Below are 13,139 nucleotides of genomic sequence, written 5' to 3'. Positions count from 1 at the left end.
AGATTCACTATTATACCCAATATGGGGGCCTAAATTATAAAAATATCCTATATAAAATGGACTTTAGAAACACACCCAAAGCCCATTTACAACATAACAAAAAAGCTTTTAACTTCTTATAAATTACAAAACTGCCATCAATTTCTTAAAACAAGCCCAACCCCAAAATCTCATAAAAATACCCAAAACACTCAATAGGGCATCAAAGTAATTTAATAATCAATATTAAATTCAATAAGGCCAGCTATCATTTTTTGGGTTTTTTTTGGGTTTGTTTATAGGAATTCAATTGTGTAGGGTTTATTTATAATATTAGTGCTAGAAATGGGTATATCACTAAATATCTCTTAAAAATTTATCTTAAGTATAAACATATATACTTAGGATTTCAAAATGAATTGGGCTAAATTTTCACACCTATATACTAACTATAAAAAAAATTAAATAAATTAAATTTTAAAAATTTTAAAAACAAACTCACTTGGGCTAGACAGTGTGTAGGTCCATCTTTGATAAAAACCCATACTCATCAATTTTACAAATTCACCTTAGTTAATTATGAATTTTTTTTAACTCCTAAATTATATTGGTAAACCACTTAATTTAATATCATTCTTTTTTTTTTATATATATATATTTTTCATATCTAAGTTCTTTTTGGAATAAAAAGATAATATAGTATGTTAGTCATACATCGGTTGCAAGGTCTTCAGGGATGGTTTCAGCCATATTTTTCACACTGCAAATGCAGTTACACTTTGGTTAGTACATTTCGCTTTATACAGGAAACTGCCGAATGTTATATTTTAGAATCAACTTAATTATCTTTAATAAAATATTATTTCTTCTAAAAAATGAAATAGAAAAACTGCAAGAAAAAAAAAAGGTACTATTTAGTTAAAAAGAAAAAAAAAATTAATTGCGGATTATTAAAAAGCTCACCATGGAACATGAACATCGTGCGGTTAGCCAAAAAGCAAAAAATGAACATGAATATCGTGCCAAACCCACTTTTGGCTGAGTGTGGGATGCACTCTCCTCCAGAGCGAGTTGATTATAATTTAAGCTTTAGAATTACGACCTTTTGCCATTAACGTAAGATTTACGTTAAATATGTCGATCCAAAACAAAAGCGAAAAATAAAAATAAAAAAGACACAAAAAAGCAAGGAGAATGACATCTGATTCATGCAAGGCCTTGGCCATAAAACCTCACCAGCTTGTCGTACAACTAAATTAAATTTCTAATTATTACGTAATACGTACCCTTTGTTTTTCTTCGGTCGATGTATTTTTTGGGGGATGTTAGCAATTTTTTCTCTAATTTTCTCTTTGGATCTTCTCTTTTTTTTACATGACTTGTGTCATTCTCCTTTTTTTTTTTTTTTTTTATGAGGACCTTTCCTATTGAAAAGGGCGATAGCATATTAAACTCACACACACAACACGGATGCTAGGAATCGAACCCTGGACCTTGCCTGGGGGAGTAAATACTCCAAATCACTACATTAGTGGGTCCTTTGCTGTGTCATTCTCCTTACATTTAAAACTATGTCATTAATGCATCATACAAACTATCTTTTGTTTTCCAAATTTACCCTTATTATATGTATTGACTTTCATGTTTCTTTCAACTTAATTTTTTTTTTCTTCATAACTTCCTTACCACCTTATTAAAAAATTAAATAAGAAAAAATATCAATTTTTTGCTGTTTACTTGGTTGTGGTCTTGAAGTGACGTTTTTCTTTCAAAATTGTTATGTGCAACAAAATTATGGGCTTTATTACTCATATATATATATATATATTTTTTTAAAAACAGATATTTTCTTTCATGTTTTCTTTTTATTAAATAAGGTGATAAGAAAGTTATTAATTTTTTTTTTTGTATAAATTAAAGGAAACATAAAATTTAATACATTTAATAAGGGTAAATTTGAAAAACAAAAGATAGTTTGTAAGATACATTAATGACATTGTTTTAAGTGTAAAGAGAGTGACACATGTCATAAGGAAAAGGGAGAAGGTTAGAGAGAAGGTTGCTAGCAGTCTTCATATCTTTTACCTCGGTTATTTGGTACATTTACTTATTTGGAATGAAAAAGTAAGAAATCGGAAAATTTAGGAGCAGAGAAAGTAAGTAATAAGTAATTGGACTCATATATTTGTAGTAAATATGAATTAGAATATCTTTATTTCTTCTCTTATCCCTTTCCGATAAGTAAATGTGACATTAATGCACAAATTAGTAACATGTATGGTCCAAGTATGTAACTCATAGTATTCATTACGATATTAACACATTACCAAAACTTTCATAATTATAGATAGGAAACTACAATAATGTTAACTTCAATCCCAAATATCTACCCAAAAAGGAAATTAAAGATCGACATTGACATCACAGAAATGGTGGTAACCCTAAGCTCATCACCTGCATCTCTAAGCTGCCTGCATATACTTGTTGGTTATTAATTCGAATTTTAATACCCAAAAGGACATCCCATAATCACTCCTCCCAGCTCAGCCACTCAAAAATAGAAACAAAAGGATATTATACGGGTCCAAATTTGTCCGCCTGTAATTATCTCTGAAACGCATGTAATCTTTCAACTGGACTATACGTGTCACGAAGAGAGGGGAGGGGGTAGGGGTCATTTTCCTAAAGGGAACTGTAGCGCTAGTAGCTGAGAAGATAGAATAAAAGAAGCAGCAATGAGCTTTCTTTGTTTGTCTCTCTGCTGTATTACCTTCAAACGCACGCCTTCCCACTCTTTAACACGTTGTGATGAGCCCCATTTACCCTCCCCATCCCAAAACCATAAATATATAATAGCCCCACAAAAAAAACCCACATCACACCAAAACACCTCTCTAAAATATATATCCATTTTTCTTCCTCACCATCTCCATCTTCATCTTCAACCATGGCCACTGGTCTAGACTTCTGCCAAGACCTCCCAAATCCGAGATTCCTCACCATCAAAATCTCAACCCCAAAAGCCCAACAACCATTATCTCTCCACGACCATGATGCTCTCGATGAGGTCGTTCACGGCTGCCGCACGCCAACATCCAAAGAGCACAAAATTCCCACGGTTGTTACATGCCCGCCTGCACCGCGAAAGCCGGCCAGACGGGCGGCTTCCTCATGCAAGAGAAAGCTGCAATTCTTCGAGACGGCGAACCAGGATGAGGTCGAGGACTTTTTCAGATCGAGCTTTTTGATTAATTCTCGTGCCAAGAGGAGTTGCCCCTGTACATAAACAAAGCTTCCACCGGTGCCAATTCAATTGAACGGGAACGGAACGGAGTATTAATTATTACACCGTTTTTCTTCTTCTTATTTTTTCATAGTTTTTGGTTTCTGGGTTTTATATATATGGGATTTGTATGGTCCAAAACGTGAAAATTACGTTGATATAATTTGTATTACACGGTGGCGGATAAATTCATGCCGGTCGGTTGGGAAAGAAGAGAGAATTTCCAGGTTATATATTCAGAGAATTGGATCTGAATTATATATATTTGTATGCCCTTCATCAATGTTCATGAGAGTGAATTACATTCCTCCACAACCAATTGGTTTGTTTTGTTTGTACATGTTCTTTCTTCAATCAAGTGTTTTTCATTAATTTAATTTTGATCATTTCGGGTTCATGTTCTTCATCTTCCTGCTGTTTCTTCTTGGTAATTTTTTTTTATATTCAAAAGCATGATCTGCGTGTGGGGGAAGATGGTAGATGCGGGGTCGGTGTGATGATTGCTTGTTTGAGTTGGGTTGAAGGAAGGAAGATGACTTAGATTAATCATATAATTAAGGCAGCTTTTGATGGGTTTATTTGTTGCGTAATTAAATGGTTGTTTGTTGGTTAAGAAGTTGGTTGATCTACCCGACGTTTGACATTTTGCACGTTTGAGTTGAGTGATTGACACGGCTTTGGGATCGATAAACTTGATTAATTGGCCTCTGTTTTTTTTTTCTTCTTAAGTTTCTTTTTTTCTTTGTGCGTCTCAGAGAGAGAGAGAGAGAGAGAGAGAGAGACTGACGGAGAGATTTGTACCCTTTTACAGTCCCAAGAATGATGCAATATGGGATGTCATAAACAATACTAGTATAATTCAATGTGTTTGTCTTTTGTCTATTTTGTCAACTCACAAATCACATCATTAATTTTACTCTAGGGTAATTTCCCTCTCCCTCTCTTCCCATTACACCCTACTTCAATAAAATGCTTATAAAACATTAATTTTACTCTAGGGTCCCTCTCCCTCTCTTCCCATCACTACACCCTACTTCAATAAAATGCTTATAAAACATTAATTTTACTCTAGGGTAATTTCCCCTCGGATCCCTTTGAATTTTCAGTGTTCTTCAACTTTTGTGGACTTATGTCGATTTACTCATCTTTTTGACAGATCTATTGTCTTAGATTTGGGCTCGCTCTGGTTTTGCCTCATCTTATGAGGCTGCTCTTTGAGGTGCGGCATGGTCATGGTAGATTTACTGCTCATTGGTGCGTTAAGGCCCTAGAGTGACTAAGTGCCCGTTTGACATTGCTTATTTGAGGTGATAAGTGATTTTTTAAAAAATTTGGGAAGCCCAACCCGTTTGGTAAACTGTGAGAAAATCATTTATTGTTAAAAATTGCTGTGAGAGAAAGCTATAAAGGAAAGCAGCTAATGAGGTGCTTTCATTTTCTGATTATGCAGGAATCAGTTTCGAAGAGGAGCTGAGTTTAATGATTAATTGGCAATCATTTTCTGATTATGAGTAAAATCAATACCAACAACACTTTTAACAAAAATTTTACCAAACGCCAAATTACTTTATCTCACAGCTGATTTCTCTCACAGCAAATTTGACAGTGATTATTTTCACAGCACAGCAATGCCAAACTGGCCCTAAGTGGTGCTCTCTATGTCATGTCCCTAGGAAGATTAGGGGCGGTTGGTTTTCTTTTTGATGACGTTACTTTAAATTTTTTATTTTGAGTTAGTTTATTCAATCAAGTCCAAAAACTCTATGAGTTTTCTGTGTTTTTTATCTTATGATTCCATAAACTTAGTTGAGTTTTTTGGGTGTTCTTAGTCTCTCTAGGAGAGTCATGCCAGTTAGCGGCTAGTTTTTGTCCTTAACGTCATTGGACTAGATTCGGAGAAATTATGGTGGTTGAGAGAAGTTATAGAAAAGTTATTTTCAAGAGTGATGCTCTCCAGATCATCAGCTTTTTAGCTGGCTCAAGTCACTAGGAAAGTTTTTCCCATGTTTGCCTTATTGTTATTAGGATGGATCCCTATACAGTTGTAGTTGTATTGGTAGTTTTATGCATTGCGGTTCATGTCTGGCTTGTTCAAGCTTGCAGCCTTTATGTTGAAATTTCTTTGGCCTTGTGAGGCCAGTACTGGATACATCTTGTGCACTTGATGTTGCCTATGTGTTTCTATGTATATGGATTAACCATGCGTGGTTACTATGCTTCTATCTTTGTATTAACCATTTGTGCATATTTTTATCAGCCCTTGTGGCTTATAATATTTGTGCCTAATTTATAAATACAATCATCATTTTCCTCTATGTATATAAATAAATAAATAAAATTGATGTATAGACTACTGCTACAATTTAACCTTAAATTTACATGACTTGAAAATGGAACTAAGCTTCAAAGCCAAACAATATTTTCCCGATTTCTACTTTTTCAAATTTGCGGTAAACTTTCTGTGGCCTGAATACTATAAATAGCTTATTTATCTATTTTACACCATCAACTGATTACTGATGCTTATGTTGTACTTTAACCATCGAAGCTCAAAATGTAACTGAAAGCTCAGTCCTACTGACCTCATGTCCTTCATCTAAATAATAAAAACCGATATTTATTGCCTCATCATTGTTAGCAGCAGTGCCCAAAATTTTCAGAAAGTGACCCAAAAAAATATATATATTTGTATCGAACTCTAACCAAAAAAAAAAAAAAAAGATGTGGTCAAGAATTTGGTAAATGTAATGATTTTTTTTTTAATCAAAAAAGAGAGGGAAGTTTTCAAATAAATGACCTTTTTCAAATTCGAAAAGAAAAATATCTCTTATACATGAAAACTTACCAATGCAAAAATTGCTCCAAAAGACAAAATTGGCTGCTGACGGCTCATTAAAAGCTAAATTGGGATTAATTAGATAATTAAAATAAATTATTGGTTGATATAAGGCATATAGATCGATTAGGAAATATTCCCATGTGCCAATAGTATCTGGGAAAATAATGAATAATTTAAAATAAAATGCAAAAGGGCAGGCCACATCAATCTCAGCCAACATTAACAACAAGGGCCATGTACACACCAGCTTGTTCGATCTTATGCTTATATTTTAATGGGAAAATTAGGGGGTGGCTTGAGTTTTACGTGTCCTAAAGTTGTCATAAAAGGTGGGGCAGGCGGGCCATATTATATAAAATTAAGCATGCATAATTGAGGGAGAAGGAATAATAATCACAAGAAGAGAGAGCTTAGATTATAAGCTACTCTTCGGTCTCATAATTTTGACAGAATAATTAAAGGGCTTGCTTTAATTTTTGTGAGGGAGAGAGAGAGACAAAGAAAGAATCAACTAGGCTTTCATCTTGTAGTATTGGTTTTCATTTAGGTTTCATCTACATAGATGACGATGACGATATATATGTGTGTGTATATAGTTCTTCTCTTATTCGGATATTTGGATTTTCTTACCGTACGAACACTATTATTGCAGCTATATTCCTTACATTTAAAGTTTATTTTGTATATTCACTGCTGCTCGTTGAAGCATATGAGTATAAAGAACAGGCAGAAAAACTGAAAAAGGATTGAAAAAACAATAGTATTCGTACGATAAGAAATTTCGGACATCATGACACGAGAAAATATATAAACTTAATTGTGATCAGTTTGATACTTAATTGTGGTTTATTGGCCCTTCCTATTATATTGTACATATTCCATCGTTTATGGAAGAGAGAGAGAGAGAGAGAGAGAGGATAATGTGTACCAGAGATTCGTGTAAGAAGGGTGGGTTGGCTAGAAAGGGAAGTTCTGCTTTAAGAATTGTCTAGCTCTTCGAAGTGTAAGAAATACTCTGTGACTGTCCAATCACACCAGTACGTAAGATTAAGCAGGGTCACTGTCCGGTACAAAAACTAGGAAGGGATCACCATCGGGAGTTGAGCAAGTACATATAACAGCCATCCATCAGTATTAATTAATATTCGGGTCAATTACCCAAACAAAAAAAAAGTATTCTTTTGATAAATCTTCCCTTACGCCTACTATTTTATATGATGGAAGAATGCTTGGAATAGTCGTTAACCATTTTCCCGATTTAGTAAAATGTACGCTTACATTAACGATTGATAATCGTCTATATATTTAAATATATTTTATATATTATTATAATTCTTTAATTTTAAAAATTAAAATTATGTCGAATTATGGTTGAATGTGTACTCTTAATTTGCAGTTTGACAATAAGATATCCGTTTTCTTTTTCTCGAGAGGTGTACTTACTCATTGTTGTAAATGATGTATTTCTTGTTAGATACTCAAGCATGTTATACATGGGAAAAAAATATTTCAGCCATGATATACTTGGTTAATGTTAGAGACTAAAAAAAATTTAATTTACAAACATGTGGGGAGAACTAAAATTGTATATTTTTTTTTGACAAAGTTTTGAATTCTTTAATTTTAAAATTAAAATTATGTCGAATTTGTGGAAGAATATAGGTCCCACATCAGAAACTTGACCAAATAAAATACAATATATAATGAATGGTTCCACTACTAATATCACCAAGGTCTTTTATGATAAAACTCCACACCTTCTGAACTTTGTAGGTGGTTCAGTTAGAGATAATATCAGTATTGTTAGTAGTGGGCCGCTGACTCGTCTTTCTGAATTTAACAAAATTATAGTAGAATGTGCACTCTTTATTCAAATTGTATTTCGAGAGGTGTACTTACTCATTGTTGTAAATGATGTATTTCTTGTTGGATACTCAAGCATGTTATACATGGAAAAAAAATATTTCAGCCATGATATACTTGGTTAAAGTTAAGAGACTTAAAAAATTTTAATTTACAAACATGTGGGAGAACTAATTTTTTTTTAAAATTTTCAGCGTGGGATTCTATAATCTCAACAATAAAATCAATTTCTCCACTTGACTTTATATTATTTGACTTTCAATCGCAGTTGTGTATGCATTACGAAATGCAACTTGTTCTTTTTGTATAATTTACGGTTTAAAGAATACAAATAATTTGAAACAAATCAGTAAGGAAATGTGATTTGTATGGTTCATGAATGCATCATTCAAATTCATCCCTTTTCATTTATTTTGTCCAACCGTCTCGTTCCATCAATACAACTAATTTGTGTTTTAGGGCGGCCCCACTTGAAAATGTCATACTGTTCTTTCCTGAAAATCCCAAAATGAAGGCACATGCTTTGTGCGGAAGGATTCCATTTTCCTGGATTTAGCAAATGGCTCCGAAGAAGGGTCATTGGATTCCTTGTTAAAATAATAAGAAACAAACAAAAGAAGAAAAGAAAGAAAGTACCATCATATATATATATATATATTTTACAATAAATAATATGATATTTACAATTATTTTTACAACGGGCTAATACACTAATAACAAGAAGTATCAAACTCATCACAAATATATATCGTACTTGCCTTGTCGTCAATAAAAATTGCAACCGTAGAAAATAAAGTGTACTAGAGTGTGATGGTGCCACAATCCTAAGTCCTAAAGTAGCTTGAGAACTTGAGAATAAGCTTTAACAAGAGAAAGATGAGTCTACCGTCCAAAAAACGTGTTGTTAAAGCCACAACTAAGAACCTTGCTTTACTTAGTTTTTTTTTTTGTTCCCCTAAACAGAGAGTATCCATCCAATTGTTTGCAGATTACGTATTGCTTTCTTTGATGCCGAAAGGAATCAAAATCCCAGAAAACAAAACTAGGAAAAGGTACACAAGACCAGAGGAAAAAGCAAATCAAACAGAAATGACAACTTAGAAAAGAAAATCGTGGAAAAGTGAAAGAAAAGGGCTCCCCAAGACCAACACCAACCATTTTGTACTTGGAAGTGTTGTTCTTTTTTATTTATTTATATATTTTTTTAAGGTAATTTTGTCTGTGAATGAAAGGCTAAAGGAATCTTGCTTCTTGGGAATATTGAAGCATCGTAGACTTTATACTTCATCATGTTATTCTGAGTGGATGGAAAATTAAGAAAAAGAATTTCCTGGAATTTGGAATTGCACTCCTAGAAAGTTGCATAGAAGTATAAATAAACCTAAGACTACAGTTAATGCTTTCGAAAGTTATACACGTGAGAAAGGGCGTGTTAAGAGTATTTCACATTCCCGATTGATTTTTAGGTTCAATGTTCACATCAACAACAATAACTCAATTCAACATTCTGAGTTGGACGTTTGCTTATTGATAATGCCTTCTAATTAAGCATGATAGAGACATTTGGCAACACACCAAATTAAGTGTCCATGGCTAAGTCTTTTTTGTTTTCATGCCACCAGACTTACTGTTCCAGTCAACCACTCCACTGCCGATGTGTCCTTGTATCTGTCACGCAACTTGCTGCACTAGCTTTGGCCAGTTTCACATTTTTTTTTTTTAAAGATGTTGCTCTAGTCAAAGTTTATATAAAAGAAAAATGTCAAGACATATTCAACATCCACTTTTAATTTTTTAAAGTGATTAAGAATATTATCCATGTATTTGAGTTTATAGGTTCAATTCTTTCACTCATTCAATATCATTTGTATAAAAATAAAAATAAAAATCCTTACAGAATATATTCTTACTCATACATCTTAGCACAACAAATATTTAAAAACTTGTAATAAGATTATAAAAGTGACAATAGGGGAAGAAAATAACTAATAACATATTTACTTATCATAAATGAATATATAAGAATTATTCTAATTCACGCATTTTAAATTATTTTAATTAATGACTTCTCATGCTCTTAAAATTAAGAATAAAAGATTAACTGATGAAAGTAGTTAATCTAATTCCAACTAATTCCTACTACTTTCCCCGATTCATGATTTCCCCTCGTTCCTGACAATATTACTGTAAACATGCTTTTAACATATTAAGAGCATTCCAAACTCTCAAAACTGACATGGAAACGAAGGTTGGAGAGAAGGCGTTATAATTGACGTCCAAATGCTCATGCGTTATTTTCATTCTGGTCCCACAAGCTTTCAATGGTTATAGCTTTCATTAGTCTCATCAGATTATTTTATTCTTGATGGTCCCACTATCTTTTATTCTTATTAATATATTCTAACATATCGGTTGGAGTAGATATATAAATTTACAATTATCAAAATGCCACATAAGCCATCAAATTTAAATTTGATATTTGGATTTTAATATCTATCTCAGAGATACTCTAAGCCCATAAAAACATAGACGAATACTTTTAACTAATTGAGCTACAAATAACTTATAACTTATAGTAACACTCTTTTTGATCAACGCATTTCACCGATTAATTTATCAAAATATATTCACTAAAAGGGTAAAACTAATAAGTTGGGCTCATCCAATCATGTACCATATCAAAATATATGTCATCTTCTAAACTTGAGGAAAAAAGAACCATGGAATTGGGACTTTTTCAAGCTGTCATGATAGCTCCATGATCATTATTTATCTCTTCAGTTAATTATTTCATGCCTCGTCCTCTGTCCAACCAAACATCGGAGCAGGAATATATGTAAGAAATGACAAAAAAGGAAAGTATTAAGCAGGTTCGACAGCACCTATTGAGTTGGATATTGTCTCTCAGTCATTACAACCTATTACACACGCCATGTTCATGGATCAGTTGACAATCACACTGCATTTTGTTTTCATACAAATAAATTATCCTGTGATGAAAACTTTAATATAGAAAATACAAGTTTCAATTTCTCCTTTTTTTAATATTATTTATTTATAATTTTTTAACAAAACACGATAGGATATTTTTTGTTTGACTAGGTACTTCGATTAGATGATTGATTACTCCATGACAGTCCTTGTTTTGTTTATCCAACAAATTATCATAAATAAATCGTGAAACAAATAATCATAAATAAATCTAAAAATGTGTCCAAATCATATTTATCCAACAAATTATATAGAGAAAACGTACAATCTACTACATGATTGTTGGTTTTTGCATGAATTATGTATCTCATGTTGAACAGTCCCTGAAAAATTACTATGGACTTTGAAAATGTTTATTTTCATAACTGTATCATGATTAGTCTAAGGTAGGTTTTTTTTTTTTTTTTTTTTTTTTTTTACAGATACAAGCAATAGTTTAAATTATTCTAAATTAATCTAATTTACAGAGAGAGGAACTTAAACTGCGGTGCAAAAGCAATGGGCTCACTTCTCCAGCTGACTGACCTAACCCACATCTGCTAAGGTACAAACTCTTGATAAACTTATTCCAAATTGTTTTGGAAAATCAATGACCTCTCCTTTCATAGACTTGTTTTCACAATGTGGCAAGCAAGACAAGGCCCAGAGCAAACTTTGATCCAACTTACCTCTACTTGTAATATAGAAGCCCAAGGCAGGCACATGTAATCCAAGAAAGGAAAAGAGGCCCATGATTGTCACTTTCAGTTTAATTTTTAAAGCTTATTTTGAAATTAGACAAACAAAGTTTGGATTAGTGATTTTATATTTGCATAAGATATATAACGAAGGCCTCATATATAATTTGTGTGTCACGCCTCATTTTGCATACTGAAATACACCACTATTTTCCAAAGTACTAGGGTCCTGCTATCTCAGCAAAAGAAGGAGAAATTGACCAGTTTACCCCTTTTAAGTGAACGGGCCTAGCTAGCAAAATGGGCCCAATTGGAAAAAGCCCAAAATCATTATAAGACCCTTTAAGCATGTTTGGTCCACAAGGCAGACGAGGGATAGAATGACAAGGGAGGCTAGAATGAAAGGTTATAATGAGAGGTTATAATGAGGGGGTCCTTAATAATCGTTTGATCCATTACAGAGTTTTTATTAGATTGTTGAATTGAACCCTTCCCTAAATCTTTTCCAAAAATAGTCTGTGAATCTCGCTTGACTTGGAGTGGAATTCAAGCAAGTGGAATTCTCTGGAGCTCTTCTATGCTTTTTAGGTCAATCTAGAAAACTTCTGAAGCTTGTAAGACTATGTTCTAACAACTTCCAACAAGATGTTAATAGAAAAATTGTCTGAATTCCTGTCACTTAACACCCAACAAGATGTAGAAAGTCAAATTTCCAAGATGGAAGTAAATGATACCTAACTCAAACAAGATGTGCATATGTTGTTCTACCTAAGTTAAACATTATCATTAATCATCGCTGTGTATATATATATAGCCCCTTTTTATTAAAGGATTTTTCAAATAATTTTATTTGAGGGACACCTATAGAGGTCTTCTACGATTTTTTTTTTTCAATGATCAAAACCATTTATTTTTCAAGTCTTCATTCATAGATTATCCTTGCAAAAAATTAGATGAGTTGAAAATCATTAAGGCGTCTAGTTGGTACCAACAAAATAGACGAACATGATGCTTCAAGAAAAGACCATAATAATAACAACCAAATAATTGAGTGGTCAAATGGTTTCAGATTGAAGCAATTGTTTGTAGAGATGATCTTGAGGGAATATCTAAAAACTAGAAGGTTCAGATAATTGAAATACAATGTGTGGTGGGCTCTACAAGGGTATCCCTCAAACAAGCTTATTTGAGGATCCCTATAATTTTTTTTTTTTTTAACGATCCAAACCATTTATTTTTTAAGTCTACATTCATAGACCATCTTTGCAAAAAATTAGACAAATCGAAAATCGTTTCGATATCCAATTGTGTCCAACAAAATCAATAAATACGGTGTTTCAAGAAAGTACTAAAATTTCAATAATTCAATTGAGTGGTCAAATGATATTGGATTCAATTGATTTTTTTGTAGAAATGATCTTTGAATGAGTATTTACAAAATAGCTAGTTTAGATTAATAAAATACAATATGCAGTGAGCCCTATAAAAGTGTCCCTCAAACTTATTT

This window comes from Prunus persica, chromosome G2, assembly GCF_000346465.2.
Source record: "Prunus persica cultivar Lovell chromosome G2, Prunus_persica_NCBIv2, whole genome shotgun sequence".
Taxonomy (NCBI): Eukaryota; Viridiplantae; Streptophyta; class Magnoliopsida; order Rosales; family Rosaceae; genus Prunus; species Prunus persica.
This window is presented reverse-complemented; position numbering follows the sequence as displayed.